This window comes from Stomoxys calcitrans, chromosome 1 (genome assembly GCF_963082655.1).
Source record: "Stomoxys calcitrans chromosome 1, idStoCalc2.1, whole genome shotgun sequence".
NCBI classification, from domain to species: Eukaryota; Metazoa; Arthropoda; class Insecta; order Diptera; family Muscidae; genus Stomoxys; species Stomoxys calcitrans.
Genome location: NC_081552.1, coordinates 191,844,292 through 191,860,813, shown reverse-complemented (window position 1 = coordinate 191,860,813; position 16,522 = coordinate 191,844,292). Strand labels below are relative to the sequence as shown.

The following is a 16,522-nucleotide window of genomic DNA, read 5'->3' as shown; positions in this document are numbered from 1 at the left end:
TCTCTACATTGATGTTGAAGCATCTGAATCTACGTGGAGTTGAGTACCTTACTACTGCCCTCAACACTCTTATACTCAACACTCTTATAGTTCCCGATATCAGGAAAATGAGAAGAGTGATCCCGCTACTGAAGCCTGGAAAGGACCCGAGTTTGGGGGAGTCGTACAGACCGATCTCCCTTCTCTCACCAGTGGCAAAGACGCTTGAGGCATTACTCCTCCCGAGCCTCGTAGGAGAATTTCCATTCGCCGGGCATCAACATTGATTTCGAAGACTGCATAGCACAACAACAGCTTTGCATGCCATCACCGCACATATTTGCCGTGGCTTCAATCAGTCCAGGCCATGTGATAGGACGATCCTCGTGGCACTGGACCTATCGAAGGTCAACCATGCCAAATTATTTGAGGACATCGCCAACACGTCCCTCCAGCCAGGCCTGAAACGTTGGGTCGCGAATTATCTGTGTGGTCGCCAGTCATTTGTTGAATTTAGGGATAAGAAGTCGAAGCACCATAGAGTGAAACAAGGAGTTCCCCAAGGCGGGATGATATCTCCGGCACTATTTAACCTCTACCTATCCTCCATTCCATCCCCTCCAGATGGCATAGAGATCCTATCATATGCGGAAAATTGTACGATCATGGCATCAATATTTTCCCGGATGTGCTACTTCACGGCTATTATACAACACATCGATATGTGTTAGCACCCCCTATATTTAATACACCACTGCGCTTTGACACTTGTTGTGGTGTGACGCACTTTCTTTGAGGTAGCCATTGAGTTGAACTGTCAAACAGTTACCCGTTATCCAATACTTTGTTACTTTCTCAACACTACCCATCACGGAGAAAATTCTATTTTTTACGTAAATTATTTAAAAAACAACAACTTTTATAGATACGGATAAAAACAAGTGCAATTTTTAGTTGAATGAAAAATTATACAAATAATTGTGTTAAAATATATACCATTTGCAAGACGATTAGAAATAAATATATATCGAAATTTCCATTGCGAGTAAAAGACGTCATTCATTCATTTGGTGCTGTGTCATCAAAGCAAAGCGAAGAAGAAAAAGTTTTTATTGCTGCACAAGAAAAAAGAAAATTACGTGCAAAGCGCAACCATACACATACGGGGAGTAAAAGAAGAAAGAAAGCAGCAGTTTAGTAGTGGAGTAAATTGTAGCAAGCCAAAAGAATAATCCAAAGGTGGCTCTCCATAAAAGAAAGTTAAATAAATATTTGTAGTGCTCTTTGTGTTGTGGCTTCAAAAAAATAGTAAAAAAAAAATATAACCATTGCGTGGGTTTGCCATATACGAGTATTTTATGTGTGGAATTTGTATGTCCAATAGCTGCTATTATCATAGTCAACTTTGATTAGATATTGTGTGAGGTCTCGGAAAAAAACCGACTGGGCTTGCACCATACCAACAACCAGCACATTTCCAATTTCGAAAACCAACCATTCCCAAAGAGCAAAACAACGGCTCTCTCTTCGCTGACTTGCTTACTCACTCACTGTGTCAATAGCCATTAACATTTTGGTGAACCACTGCCGCCCTGCCCTCCCTACTACGGTAAACTCCAGCCCCTACCGAAAAAAACACAAACACCAGCGAAATCGAAACGTCACAGCAACTCAAAAGGGGAATTTTGCTTGTAAGTGAACAAGCAAGCGACCGAGCGCTGCAATAACTTTGTATTTGTGACCATTTGTCTCGTGACGTTCGTCTTCATTGTTGTTTTTATTGCTGTTTGCTCGTCCATTTCTTTATTCTTCCTCTTCTTGTGTTTTTCTTTTGTATCGTTTCGTTTATTTTGCTGTTGCACATTCCCAATTGGATTGAAAAGCAGAACAAACTTGGAAGCCAACATTTCGACAGACAAAATAATCAATAACGTTTTTTTTTTATTAATTATTATTTGTTGCTGTTCTTTGTACAGGTGAGTTATTTGAAACAAAACAAGAAAATAAAAATAAATTTGTTGCATCAAACAAATATTGTCCATTGAGTTGTTTCCACTGATTTTTTTTACTATAATTAGTGAATGTATGTGAGTGAGTGTGTGCGTGCGTGTTTTTGTATGATTTCTGTGTTTGTTGTAAAATCTTCAGTTTCATTGCTTAAATAGTGTGTGGTTTATTGCAATGCCTGCTTTTTTTATTCATACGAAAGACCGACCCTCCTACCTACCTACCTGCCACCCACCTACCGCCCCCCAAGCGAGCCCATCATCTGTTTAGGGGGAATTTTGTTTGTTTTCATTGTGCTTTGTTGTATATGTCTTCTTCCATCTCCTTGCATATTTCTTCATTTCTTCATTTCTTCCTTCACTCTGCATACTCTTCGCCTTCTTTGCTTTGTTTATAAATCTAAAACCGGAAATTTGTTTTTCTTCTTATTTGTGTTATCCCACCCTCTTAATGTCTCTCTCTCTCTCTCTCTCAGCCCCTAGTCACAATAGTTTGCGCTTTTAAATTGCCTGCCTTTCTTTGCTAGTTTAGTGTTTTTGTTGTTGTTATTATTGTTAGGAATTACCGAGAAATTGGAAAGTAGTTTTTTTTTTGCATTTTTTTTTTTCATTTCAATTCAAAAGTTACACTTTGAGTTGGATTTTTGTTCCCGGTTCAAAAGACAGCCTAAGTTTTGGAAATTGGCGAGCATTTTATGAATAAATTGTGGATACCTTAAACTTGAAATGTGATCCCCGCGTTTATGTGTTATTGATTGTAAGCTAATTGCATTGAACTGGAGGTCTGCATAAATTAATCATACCGCCACCTTGATATCGGAGTTTACCAATCGGGTCATTCCCCTTCTTACACCTAGAAAATCTGATCTATAAAATGGTTGTTTTTTTTTTTTGGTAATAATCGACTTTGAGCTCGAAATAGGTCGAATGTATCAAAAAACACAATTTAACAAAAAAGATCTGTAAAATGTTTATATTTTTTGTCGTCTTGACATTCCAAGTCAATCTACATTTAATTGTTCATCCGTCCGTCTGTCGAAATTTGCATAGCGTCCGCATTAATAGCTGCACGGGATAGCTGTGAGCACCACACAAGGCTGAAACAAGGAGGTTTGATCTGTGTGGTGTTAAGTGCTATCACGAGTAGCTTAGCTGCGAGCTACCGGGTGCGTCCATAGGTTGCGGATAGTGGAACGCTCCATACGGAGTAGCTGCAACGACAGTTACGGACAATCATTGCTATCGAGCGGAGAGTCTTAGTGAGATGCCGGGTGGTGCCGGCTCTTGCGCAAATACTGAGTGCCTATGATGCTCGATATGATAAGGCGAGTTATTGGCGCCTTTTAATAACAAATGGTCACACTGTTCCCGCGGCGTTCGGTCCTTTGGACGGGAACGAGCTTGATCACCTACTGAAGCTTGACGGGGATCGCCAGATTCACATGAAAACAACCAATAAAGTATCTGCTTGGTATTTGGCACCAATTCTCCTTGGTAGTTTAGGTTAGGTTATAGTGAAACTCAGCTACAAGACTCATTTTGACATTTAAAACCATTGTGAAAGCCCAAGGACAAGAAAAGGAAGATTCCTTGTATTTTCTACCATTCATAGCCTGTTGATCCATATGATCTAAAGGGGGTGGGTATTAGTACCGTCTAACTAGCAGTCACGGTAGCGAGAGAGGTTGTTGTTGTTCTATTTTTCGTCTGCTTGATTGTGTTGAATATCCAGTTGATTATGTTGACGTGTGGTGCCAGGTCACAATCGGGACACACATCCTGCACGTTGCCACAAACCCTTGTTGTTGTTGTTGTAGCAGTTTATTGTGTTCTATCTTTCGTCTGCTTGATTCTGTTGAGTGTCAAGACCCAGGAACTCTGCGTCTAAGATGGGGAGCGTCCACAGGGATCTGGGTCTGAGTCGAGTGGGTCTGGCTGGGCAGTTAAACAGGTGACGTGCATCGTACGATCCCTGATTATAATCGATACATACATCTTGCACGTCGGCATCAATCCTAGCTCTGTAGGAATTGAGGCGGCTGCATCTGCCGGAACGTAATTAAGCCAGAACTACTCTGATTTGCGAGGGAGAGGTCAATTTCTTCAGGTGCTATGGGAGGCGGTCGTTCTCCAAGGACTACATTCACCCGGTAGCCATTTACCGCATCTGCTACCGTGTCTAGACCTGCTTGATATAGAGGTTCTCTCTTGTAGCGCTGAACCTCACGCTCTAGATCTTGTAGATCTACCTTAAGGCTTCTGGGCGGTGGATATAAAGGGTGATTTTTTTGAGGTTAGGATTTTCATGCATTAGTATTTGACAGATCACGTGGGATTTCAGACATGGTGTCAAAGAGAAAGATGCTCAGTATGCTTTGACATTTCATCATGAATAGACTTACTAACGAGCAACGCTTGCAAATCATTGAATTTTATTACCAAAATCAGTGTTCGGTTCGAAATGTGTTCATTCACCGTAACGTTGCGTCCAACAGCATCTTTGAAAAAATACGGTCCAATGATTCCACCAGCGTACAAACCACACCAAACAGTGCATTTTTCGGGATGCATGGGCAGTTCTTGAACGGCTTCTGGTTGCTCTTCACTCCAAATGCGGCAATTTTGCTTATTTACGTAGCCATTCAACCAGAAATGAGCCTCATCGCTGAACAAAATTTGTCAAAATTTGAACACATTTCGAACCGAACACTGATTTTGGTAATAAAATTCAATGATTTGCAAGCGTTGCTCGTTAGTAAGTCTATTCATGATGAAATGTCAAAGCATACTGAGCATCTTTCTCTTTGACACCATGTCTGAAATCCCACGTGATCTGTCAAATACTAATGCATGAAAATCCTAACCTCAAAAAAATCACCCTTTATATCCAAAAGATGATGATTTGGATGGTTTCTGCGATAACAGCCGAGAGGTACAATCCCATGGCAGCCGGTTGTGACACGCAGTGAATTTATTCCACTGCGTGTCACAAAGTTGACGTGACCACACTGGCGCTGCATAACTTACCACAGACCGGCCAATTTCTTTGTACGTGGTCAACAAGGTTTCTTTGTCTGCACCCCAAGTGCTGCCAGCAAGTGACTTGAGGACCTTGTTTCTACTTTTGACTTTATCGCAAACTGCTGTGGCATGTGGGGAGAATGTGTAAGAGCTGTCAAATGTGACGCCAAGTATTTTGGGACCCTTGATGGTAGGAATCATTTCTTCATCGACCATCACAGTCACCTCAGTATTCACCTCACGCGTATTTGTTGTGAACAATGTGGCTGAAGATTTGGTGGCAAATATCTTCAGATTTCTTGCAGCGAAATATGAGTCATGTTCGTTGAGGTAGACGTTTAACCTATCGCAGATGTCATCAATGGGTGGGGGTCTGATCGTACAATCGTCCGCATATGATACGATCTCTATGCCGTCTGCAGGGGATGGAATGGAGGATAGGTAGAGGTTAAACAGTGCCGGAGATATCACCCCACCTTGGGGAACTCCCTGTTTCACTCTACGGTGCTTCGACTTCTTATCCCTAAATTCCACAAATGACTGGCAACCACACAGATAATTCGCGACGCAGCCTTTCAGGCCTGGCTGGAGGGACGTGTTGGCGATGTCTTCAAATAATTTGGCACGGCTGACCGTGTCGAATTCCTTCGATAAGTCCAGTATCACGAGGACCGTCCTATCACATGACCTGGGCTGAAGCCACGGCAAATGTGTGCGGTGATGGCTTGCAAAGCAGTTGTGCTATGCAGTCTTCGAAATCCATGTTGGTGCTCGGCGAATGGAAATGTCGATTTAACTTCTTGAGTTCTTGAAAGTCGCAATTTTGGCTGAAAATTTGACTTCTCGAGCCCCTGGAAGTCACAATTTTCATCCAAGTTGGCCTAAATTTTGCACATGGTGTTCTCTTATGACTTAACAACTGTGTTCAATCCCATGGCAACCGGTTGTACGTACCGGATTGACCCGATGAAGTCTTTCATCGGCAAGGGCTGCCGCCTCAGTGTACAACACACTGCTACAACAGCAAGTGTGTTGAGTGCGGTTTAAATCTTTCAATAACTTGGTATAGCTCCCACATAAACGGATCTCCCGATTTGACTTCTTGAGCGCCTGGAAGTAACAATTTTCATCCGATTTGGCTTAAATTTTGCACATGGTGTTTTCTTATGACTTTTAACAACTTTGCCAAGTAAGGTCCAAATCGGTTTATAATCTGAGATAGCTCCCATATAAACGGATCTCCCGATTTGACTTCTTGAGCCCCTGTAAGTAACAATTTTTGTACGATTTGGCTGAAATTTTGCATGCGGTGTTCTGTTTTATCTTTCAACATTTGTGCCAAGTACGGTCCAAATCGGTCTAAAACCTGCTATAGCTTCCATATAAACCGGTCTGTCGACTATATATTTGTTCATTTCCTAGAAGCTTAAATTTTGCTGGTTTCACAGAAGTTTTGTATGTAGAATAAAACTATGTCCTTCAACTAAGTTTAGTTTGTATAAATTTTTAGCAGAATCCATGGTGGTGGGTTCCCAAGATTCGGCCCAGCGGAACTTAGCACGCTTTTACTTGTTCGCTTTCGTTTGATACAGTTTTCCTGCTTTTGAACCTTGTGTCTTTCCACGCTACATGGATATGCGACATATTGATGTATTTTATTAGGTTAAGGGTTTTATGATATTTGATCCATAACTAAAAACAAAAAAGTTTTAACCGAATAAGGCATCTTGTCGAGATTAGGGTTGTTTATTTGATTTTAATTAGGGCAATATGTATTGTTTAATTGACGTCAAGAATTCTTAAAATTCCACACTCTTCACTTGAAAGTTTGCAAAATCTGTCACTAATTGCCGTCATTCCAGACTTTTCCACCCAGCTTATCAACCTTCAAACAGTTGATGTTTAATTAGCATTTAACTCCTCTGTGTGTTGTTATTATCACTTTATCAATTGCCCAGAATTGGAGCAGACCAAGCAGATAAAAGACAAAAGTGTTGTGATCTCAACTGCAAAGATATTTAAAAAATCTAAATTTCTTTGTCTGCTCTGTTTGTTGACTTCTCTCCAAAATTAAAAGAAGAAGAAGAAAAAATTGACAGTCCTCGCACTTAACGGCCAACGTACCGAGTACGTAGTACATTGCTGTTGAAATAAATTAATAAATTATACATACACACACACACACACACACACACACACACATTCGATAATGTACAAATGCTCGTTTATCTGCATACAAAGAAAACGTAAAAATTGTTAAAAGCTTTGTTGCGTTTCTTTTTGTTGTTTGTTTGTTTGCTTGCAATGAAAATATTTTAGCACTAGAGCTTTGAAGGCAAATTGGTTACATTTTCCGTGTTATGCCATTCATTTGCTTTACATCGAATTTCCTGATACTCTACACACAAACGTGCATTTGCATAGTGTTTTTCTCTCCTTCATCTATGTATGGGTTTAGAAAACACGAAAAGATTAAAATGTTAATTTGTATGTATGTATGTATGAGTCCTACGAGGAAATGTCGGTTTGCCATGTGTGTATATGATTTTTTGAACGAAATATAGTTGCAGTGAAGTCGGTTGCAGTGGTTCAATTCAAATACGAGTTGTATAGAATCGCTGAACAACCTACAACCACATGATAATGTTGGATGGGGTACCCTAACGACAACCTTTGCACAAATGAGAATGCAAGCTTATATGCTAGAAAAGTCTTGGCCTTCATCTGACTGATAAACTTCTGCCGTTCAGCTGTTATAAAGTGGGTAATCGGTCGATGTTGAGTTTTATGGGGAGGTGGAACCATATAACCCTCTATGTAGTCAACTATGTTGTTGCTTTAGTCACATTTGCTGGTGGAGGTGTCGATCCTCGTCAAGCTACTGTAGATGAGCAAACTCGTACCAATTCATATAGAATAGGTGACAAATTTCAAGTATGGTTCAAATTGATTCATAACCTAATAAAGCTGTCATATAAACCGATCTCACGATTAAACTTCTTGAGCTTCTAGAGGGCGCAATACTCATCCGATTTGGCTGAAATTTTGCACATATCGTTAAGGAATGACTTGCAACAACAGTGCCAAGTATGGTCTGAATCACTCCATAACTTGGTATAGCTACCATAGAAAACAATCTTGGGTCTTGACTTCTTGAGCCTCTAGAGGCCGTAAGTATTATCCGATTTGGCTGATATTATGCACATGGGGTTTTGCTATCACTTCCAATAACTGTGCCAAGTATGGTTCAAATCGGTTCATAACCTGATGTAGCTGCCATATAAACCGATTTCCCGATTAGACTTCTTTAGCTTCTAGAGGGCGCAATTCTCATCCAATTTGGCTGAAATTTTGCACATATCGTTGAGGAATGACTTCCAACCGGTGCTAAAAGTAAAGCAGCTGCTATATAAAACGATCTTGGGTTTTGACTTTTTAAGCTTCTAGAGGGCGCAATTCCTATCCGATTTGGCTAAAATTTTGCACGTCGTGTTTTGGTATGACTGCCAAGTCCCGATTAGACTATCCAATTTGTTTGAAATTTTGCATACGTCGTTTTGGTATGAATTCTTAATCGATTAATAACCTAATACAGCTGCAATATAACCCGATTTGACACTTTGAGCCACTGGAGGGCGCAATTTTTACTCGATTTGCCTATAATTTGGAGGTGATATTTTGTTATGACTTCTAACTGCCATGACAAGTACGGTCCATTTCGGTCCATATGTATTGAAAAAGTCATTTAGAGAACTTGACAAATGCGGTACATGGTGGAGAGTATATAAGATTCGGACCGACCATACTTAGCTCATTTTTACTTGTTTTTGTAACGAAGTAGAAACGATTTGTGTTAAAAACAAGTAAAAGCGTGCTAAGTTCGGCCGGGCCGAATCTTATGTACCCTCCACCATGGATCGCATTTGTCAAGTTCTTTTCCCGGTATCTCTTTTTAGGAAAACAAAGGATAAAAGAAAAGTATTGCTATGGTATTAGAGCTATATCATGTTATAGTCCGATTCGAACCATAATTGAATTAAATATTGGAGACCATAGTAAAAGTCATTGTGTAAAATTTCAGCCAATTCGAATAAGAATTGCGCCCTTTATGGGCTCAAGAAGTAAAATAGGGAGATCGGTTTATATGGGAGCCGTATCAGGCTATAGACCGATTCAGACCATATTTTACATGTATGTTGAAGGTCATGGGAGAAGCCGTTGTATAAAATTTTAGCCTAATCGGAAGAAGTCAATATCCCAGATCTGTTTATATGGTAGCTATATCAGATTATTGATCGATTTAAACCATATTTGGAAGTCATAACAAAACACGTCGTGCCAAAATTTATTCAAATCGGATAGGAATTGCGCCCTCTAGAGGCTCAAGAAATCAAGATTCAAGATAGGGTTATATGGCAGCTATATCAGGTTATGAATTGATTTGAACCATACTTAGCACAGTTGTTGGAAGTCATAACAAAACAAAATCAGATAAGAATTGCGCCCCCTAGAGGCTCAAGAAGAACTCTTTTTTTTTTTGTTGTTGTTTGTCACCAATTATGTGTGTTTATCCCCGTTTTAAATTGTTTTTTGTTCTCATTTAACAAATAATTTGGCTTTGCTTTGTGTGTGCCTGAAGTCATTGATCTTGAATAACGAAAAACAAAACTCATCTATAAATACTTTCTTTCATTTAACTTAATTTGTTTGAGCAATAAATCGTTAATTTTCTTTTATTTTCATATTTTTGCGTGTGGATATTTTTTCTTTTATATTTGTGGAATTTGTTTTTTGTTTGCCTTATTCCTCTCTCTTGCTTTGTTTTTGTGTTAAGTGATTTCGATAAGATAACAGATATTCGAAAAAAGCGCTTAAAGTTGAGTCATTCATACCTTCTTGAGCGATTGTAGCGAAGTAGTTGTTGGTCGGTTGGTTGCTTCCACAAAAGTAGTTCACCATAGCACAGCATAGGTGTGAGTAATAGCCTCTATATGAAGTATTTTACTTTTTTTTGCGCTTCTTGTTTTTGTACGGTTTGTGTTTAATCAACAGAATTTGTCAATAAGTGCTCAATATCTCTGGATAACCTTGAGTTTTAGATGGAGAAGCAAATTTTTTGTTTACAATTCCAGAGACATATATAAATTTAAGGGCCTAATGTTGAGAGTAACAGAGACTATCAAAATGCTGGAACTTTCCATAGAGTGAAAATAAAAAAAAAAATGTACAACAGTTTGCATACATTTTGAACAACAGTAGATAAAAAACAAGTAAGAGCGTGCTAAGTTAGGCCGAGCCAAATCTTACATACCCTCCACCATGGATCGCATTTGTCGAGTTCTTTGCGCGGTATCTCTTTTTAGGCAAACAAAGAATAATGAATAAGAACTGTTATGCTATTGGAGCTATATCAAGCTATAGTCCGATTCGGACCATAAGTGAATTGAATGTTGAAGGCCTTAGTAAAAGTTACTGGGTAATATTGGGTTGCCCAAAAAGTAATTGCAGATTTTTTAAAAGAAAGTAAATGCATTTTTAATAAAACTTAGAATGAACTTTAATCGAATATACTTTTTTTTACACTTTTTTCTAAAGCAAACTGAAAGTAACAGCTGATAACTGACAGAAGAAAGAATGCAATTACAGAGTCACAAGCTGTGAAAAAATTTGTCAACGCCGACTATATGAAAAATCCGCAATTACTTTTTGGGCAACCCAATATTTCACTCCATTCGGATAAGAATTGAGCCTTGTAGGGGCTCAAGAAGCAAAATCGGGTGATCGGTTTATATAGTCTCTAGATCGATTCAGACCATATTGGACACGTATATTGAACGTCATCGGAGAAGTCGTGGTACTAAATTTCATGTCCGTGAAGATAAAGTTAACTTTAAATAGCAGAGACACAAACCCAGTCAATTAGCAGCACCCTCTTACGAGCTTAGCAGAGCTATGCTAATAATTTAACAGAAAAGATCTAAAAATAAAATCAAGAAAAATAATGACAAAATTCAGAAGAAATGACAACTATAGCACTAAAACGACCACAAACATTGCGAAACAATTATCTAACAAAGTAAAAAATGCACAAGGGACAAATCTACAACACCAAAAAGTTCAAAGCTGGGTACCCACTTATAGTGAAGGAAGCTCTTGATGCCTAGGATCTAAATCAAAAAGGAAAATATCTAAAAAGTCCACAGTATTTGAGATAACTGTCATTTAAAGTGAAGGCCACAGTAGCGCAGAGGTTAGCATGTTCGCCTATGACGCTGAACGCCTGGGCTCGAATCCTAGCGAGACCATCAGAAAAATGTTCAGCGGTGGTTTTCCCCTCTCAATGCTGGCAACATTTGTGAGGTACTATGCCATGTAAAAGTTCTCTCCGAAGAGGTGTCGCACTGCGGCACGCCGTTCGGACTCGGCTATAAAAAGAAGACCCCTTATTATTGAGCTTAAATTTGAATCGTACTGCACATTGATATGTGAGAAGTTTGCCCCTGTTCCTTAATGGATTGCTCATGGGCAAAATTTGCAAATTTTGCTATTTAAAGTTAAAGTTAGAATTAACAGAATGGCCCTCTGTGCAATAACTAAGAGGGGTGCCGGGTACCCACTTATAGTGAAGGAAGCTCTTGATGCCTAGAATCTAAATCAAAAAGCAAAATATGCAAAAAGGTGCTAGTATTTGCGATAATTGGCATTTAAAGTTAAAGTTAGAATTAACAGAATGGCCCTCTGTGCAATAACTAAGAGGGGTGCTGGGTACCCACTTATATTGAAGGAAGCACTTGATGCCTAGGATCTAAATCAAAAAGCAGAATATCCAAAAAGGCCACAGTATTTGAGATAATTGGTATTTAAAGTTAAAGTTAGAATTAACAGAATGAAGCTTCCTTCGCTATAAGTGGGTACCCAGCACCCCGCTTAGTTTTCCCACTTTTCGCTTTGGACTTTTTGGTGCTGTAGATTTGTCCCTTGTGGATTTTTTACACTTTATTAGATAATTGTTAACAAAATTCGTTATGTTTGTGGTTCATTTAGTGCTCTTGTGGTCGTTTCATACGAATTTTTTTTATTATATTTTCTTGATTTTCCTTTTAGATCTTTTCTGTTAAATTGTTAGCATAGCTCTGCTAAGCTCGATACAGAGTGCTGCTAATTGAATGGGGTTGTGTCTCTGCTAGTCAAAGTTAACTTTATCTTCAAGGACATCAAAATTTCAGTCAAATCGGACGACAATTGCGCCCTCTAGAGGCTTAAGAAGTCAAGATTCCAGATTCGTTTATGTGGCAGCTATATCAGGTTATGTACCGATTTGCGCCATACTTAGCACAGTTGTTGAAAGTCATAACACCACCACGTGCAAAATTTCAGTAAAATCGGACTACAATTGCGCCCTCTAGAGGCTTAAGAAGCCAAGACCCAAGACCAGTTTATATGGCAACTATATCAGGGTATGAACCGATTTGAACCATACTTAACACAGTTGTTGGAAGTGATACATCACGTGCAAAATTACAGCCAAATCGGATAAAAATTGTTCCCTCTAAAAGCTCAAGAATTCAAGACCCAAAATCGGTTTATATGGCAGCTATATCAGGTTATGAACCGATTTGAACCACACTTAACACAGTTGTTGGAAGTGATACCAAAACACGGTCAAGACCATCAAGAACATGGACCAATTTGAACCATACTTAGCGCAGTTTTTTCAAGTGATACTAAAACACCACGTTCAAAATTTCAGTCAAATCAGGCGAGAATTGGGCCCTCTAGAGTCTCAAGAAGTCAAAACCCAAGATCGGTTAATATGGCAGCTATATCAAAACATGGACCGATTTGGCGCATTTACAATCCCAACCGACCTACTCTAATAAGAAGTATTTGTGCAAAATTGTAATTGCCTAGCTTTACTCCCTCGAAAGTTAGCGTGCTTTCGACAGACAGACGGACGAACGGACGGACAAGGCTTGTTCGACTTAAAATGTCATGACGATCAAGAATATATATACATTATGGGGTCTTAGACGCATAGTTCGAGGTGTTACACACGGAATGACGAAATTAGTATACGCCCCATCCTATGGTGGTGAGTACAACAACTGAAAACGTGTTATGTTCTTTGGATACCCACCACCATGGATTAATTAACCGTCCTCTTTTATGAAAACTCCATTACCATATCCATTGTGATATGCAAATCGGGGTCGGTCTGGATCATATTTGATTGAGGTCCAAGGAATTCTTAGACAAGTCACAGTTTCACCGAAATCGGGCAACAAATTCTCTTTTTATGGGATTAAGATTGAAAAATCGGTCTATATGGCAGTTATATCTAAATATAGTCTGATCTGGACTATGTGCTGGTCAGATGAAGGGAGGCTTAACACAAGTCACTGTGTCAAATTCCAGCAAAATCGGGTAATAATTGCCGCTTTTGTGGGCTTAAGACCCTAAATCAGCAGATAGATCTATATGGCAGCTATATCTGAGTATAGTCCAATCTAAACCATATTTAAGTCGGATGTCGGGAGGCTTAATACAAGACACTGTTTAAAATTTCAGCAAAATCGGGTACTAATTGCCGCTTTTATGGGCTTAAGACCCTAAAGCGGCAGATCGATCTAGAAGACAGCTATATCTAAATATAGTCCGATCTAAACCGCATTTAAGTAGGATGACGGAAGGCTTAAAACAACTCACTGTTGCCAATTTCAGCGAAATCGGATAGTAAATGCGCCTGTTGCCGGCTTAAGACCCCAAACCGGCATATCGGTCTATATGGCAGCTGTATGTAAATATGGTTCGATATGGGTCATATTCGGTTTCAATATCGAGACCCTTAGTACAATTTCTAGTTTCAAATTTTAGCGAAATCGGACAAAAACTGCGGCTTTTACGGGCTATCTTTACCAAATTGGGTCGGATGCCGAAAGGGGCAAAATAACTCAAAGTTTCAATTTTCAGCGAAATCGGGTTAATAATTGCGCCTGTTACGGACTTAAGACCCTTAATCAGCAGATTGGTCTATATGGCATCTATATCTAAATTAGGTCCGATCTGAAACATATTTAGGTCGCATATCTAGTTGCAGGGCAATCTCCACCGACCTTTCCTTAACAGATTGGTCTATATGGCATCTATATCTAAATAAGGTCTGATCTGAAACATATTTAGGTCGGATATCTAGTTGCAGGGCAATCTCCATCGACCTTTCCTTAGCATAGGCATGCTGTTTGTATTTGAGCAGTTCGCTGAATATCCTACTCTTTATTATGGTGTCCACAATACGTTCCATGGTTTTGAGTAGAGAGGAAGTAAAGCTTAGGTCTGTAGGCCTTTGGTGTCGCATAACTTGCCTTGCCGGGCTTGGGTATAAATAACAACATTGCCTCCTGCCAGGCTTTCGGAGTATAAGCAAGTCCCAGGCACGCAGTGAATATATTGGCCAGGTGGGGCGACAGATAGTCTACCTCCTTCTATAGTAACGCCGTCAATATTCCATCAGGTCCGGGTGACTTAAATGGTTTGAAGCTCCTCAAGAATTCCTTCACCATGAATTCTGTAATGATAAACCTTCGATCAACATCATTATTCCAAGATTTCGGTGTCTCTGCGAGTCCCGTCGCATCCTGCAGAAAATGGCATGCCCTTCGTTGTCTCTGCTCTCATTCCCAAGTCGTCTACTAAAGTTTCAAACCTTAAATCGCCAGATCGGTCTATATGGGAGCTATATCCAAATGTAGTCCGCTTTGGCCCATTTAAGAACTTAACCTGCGTATGGAAGAAATACGAGTCTGTGTAAAAATTCAGCTCAATACCTAAATTTTTAAAGGGGGTAGCGTGATTACAACTTTCGGACGGACGGACAAACACACGGACATCGTTAAATCGTCTTAGAATTTTACGACGATCAGAAATATATATACTTTGTAGGGTCGGAGATGGATATTTCTATGTGTTGCAAACGGAATGACCTATTCATTTGGCCCCATCCCATGGTGGTGGGTATAATAACCATTTTGGTAGATTAGGTTACATGAGCAATTGTGGTACTAATCGCTAGACTCATTGACCATTTTGACCCTTTGTGTTCGTGCTAGATTTCAGAAGTGGCATAGATGTAGTTAAGTGGATACTGTAGAGTGGTACATGAAAAAGGCTTTTTCCCTTCACCAATCATTTGAGATCTATGTAAAAGTGAAGAATGATAAATGGTATCATGAATTGGACTCGCAGATTTGCCTAGCAAGGGAAATGTCACCAAGTTGTTAATATTATAAGCAGTTTACTAGTGATACCAATCATGATGATGTCGTATTCCAGGATTTGTGAGAAATGGGGATCCATTCTAGTTCATTGGCCGCCACTTCTCGATGGCTTGGGAACCAGTAGAGATATTTCTTATTCTTCCTGTTTGGATGTATTCCAGGATTTGTGAGAAATGGGGATCCATTCTAGTTCATTGGCCCTCACTTATCGATGGCCTGGGAACCAGTAGAGGTATTTCTTATTCTTCCTGTTTGGATTCTAGTTCACTTATTTGGAGCTTCTAACTTAAGGGACTATTTGACGTGTTGGGTAGATGTTATTTTTCTGACTGGTCAGATGTTCTAACAACTCACTATGCAGTTGCTTAGGGTAGGATGATGGGCATACTATTAGCAACGCCGATTGCAAACCGCTTAACACGGGGACCTTAGGTCCATCAATCCCATGGCAGCCGGTTGTATGTACCGGATCGACTCGATGGATTCCTTCATCGACAAGGGCTGCCGCGTCAGCGTACAATACTGCTACAACAACAACAACCTTAGGTCTATTTCGGCAAGGGATAGCTGTGAGCACCACACAGGCTGGAACATTGAGGTCCGATCTGTGGTGTGTTAGTTGCTGTTACGAGAAGCTAAGCTGCGGAGAGGCTCAGTGAGAGGCTGGGCAGCATCGGCTCTTGCACAAATGCTGATTGCCTATGATGCTCGATATGACAAGGTGGGTTATTGGCGCCTTTAAATAACCAATGGCCACCCTGATCCCGCAGCGATCGGTCCTTTGGAGCAGAACGAGGTTTTTCACTTACAGGAGCTTGACGAGAATCGCCACCTCCACATGAAAATGTGGCTACAACAACAACAGCATAGGCCTATAATCCATGAAACTCAATGAAGACTCCCGCCCCGGTACTGCCATCCAGTTAAAAGCCATCCGCTGTTGTTTTTTTAATCACAGAGGGAAGCAGTCCTTGGCTAGAAGTGATACTGGATCGATTCCGGTGGATAAATCCAAACGTCGCGTTGCCAGCACGCCGCAATGCCAACCACCGCGGAAAAGAAAAATTATCAATGTTTGAGGAACTTTAGATCCCGATTTCCTCGGTTAAAGGGCGGCCTCGTTTGCCCTATATCGAACATACAGTTCCAAAGGCATAAGATCGAGCATAATATTCAGCGCCATTCTCGGACGCTATTTTTTGCTGCAGAGAACAGCACCACTGTGGTGCCGTATATCTTCTC

At 40.1% G+C, this 16,522-nt stretch overlaps 1 protein-coding gene across 6 annotated transcripts in view; it reads left to right on the top strand.

Annotated features, from left to right (window-relative positions):
• The first annotated feature begins 835 nt into the window (after positions 1-835).
• LOC106089552 (epsin-1) overlaps positions 836-16,522 on the top strand; it is a 57,270-nt gene continuing 41,583 nt past the window's right edge. For 3 of the 6 annotated variants that reach the window (XM_059361183.1, XM_059361179.1, XM_059361186.1), the window contains exons 1-2: positions 836-1,670; positions 1,866-1,955. The gene's annotated coding sequence lies outside the window, so the exon portion shown is untranslated. Of the gene's footprint in view, positions 1,671-1,862; positions 1,956-9,960; positions 9,980-16,522 lie in introns of those variants that run through there. The other 3 variants (XM_059361181.1, XM_059361184.1, XM_059361185.1) reach the window with 3 other exon arrangements.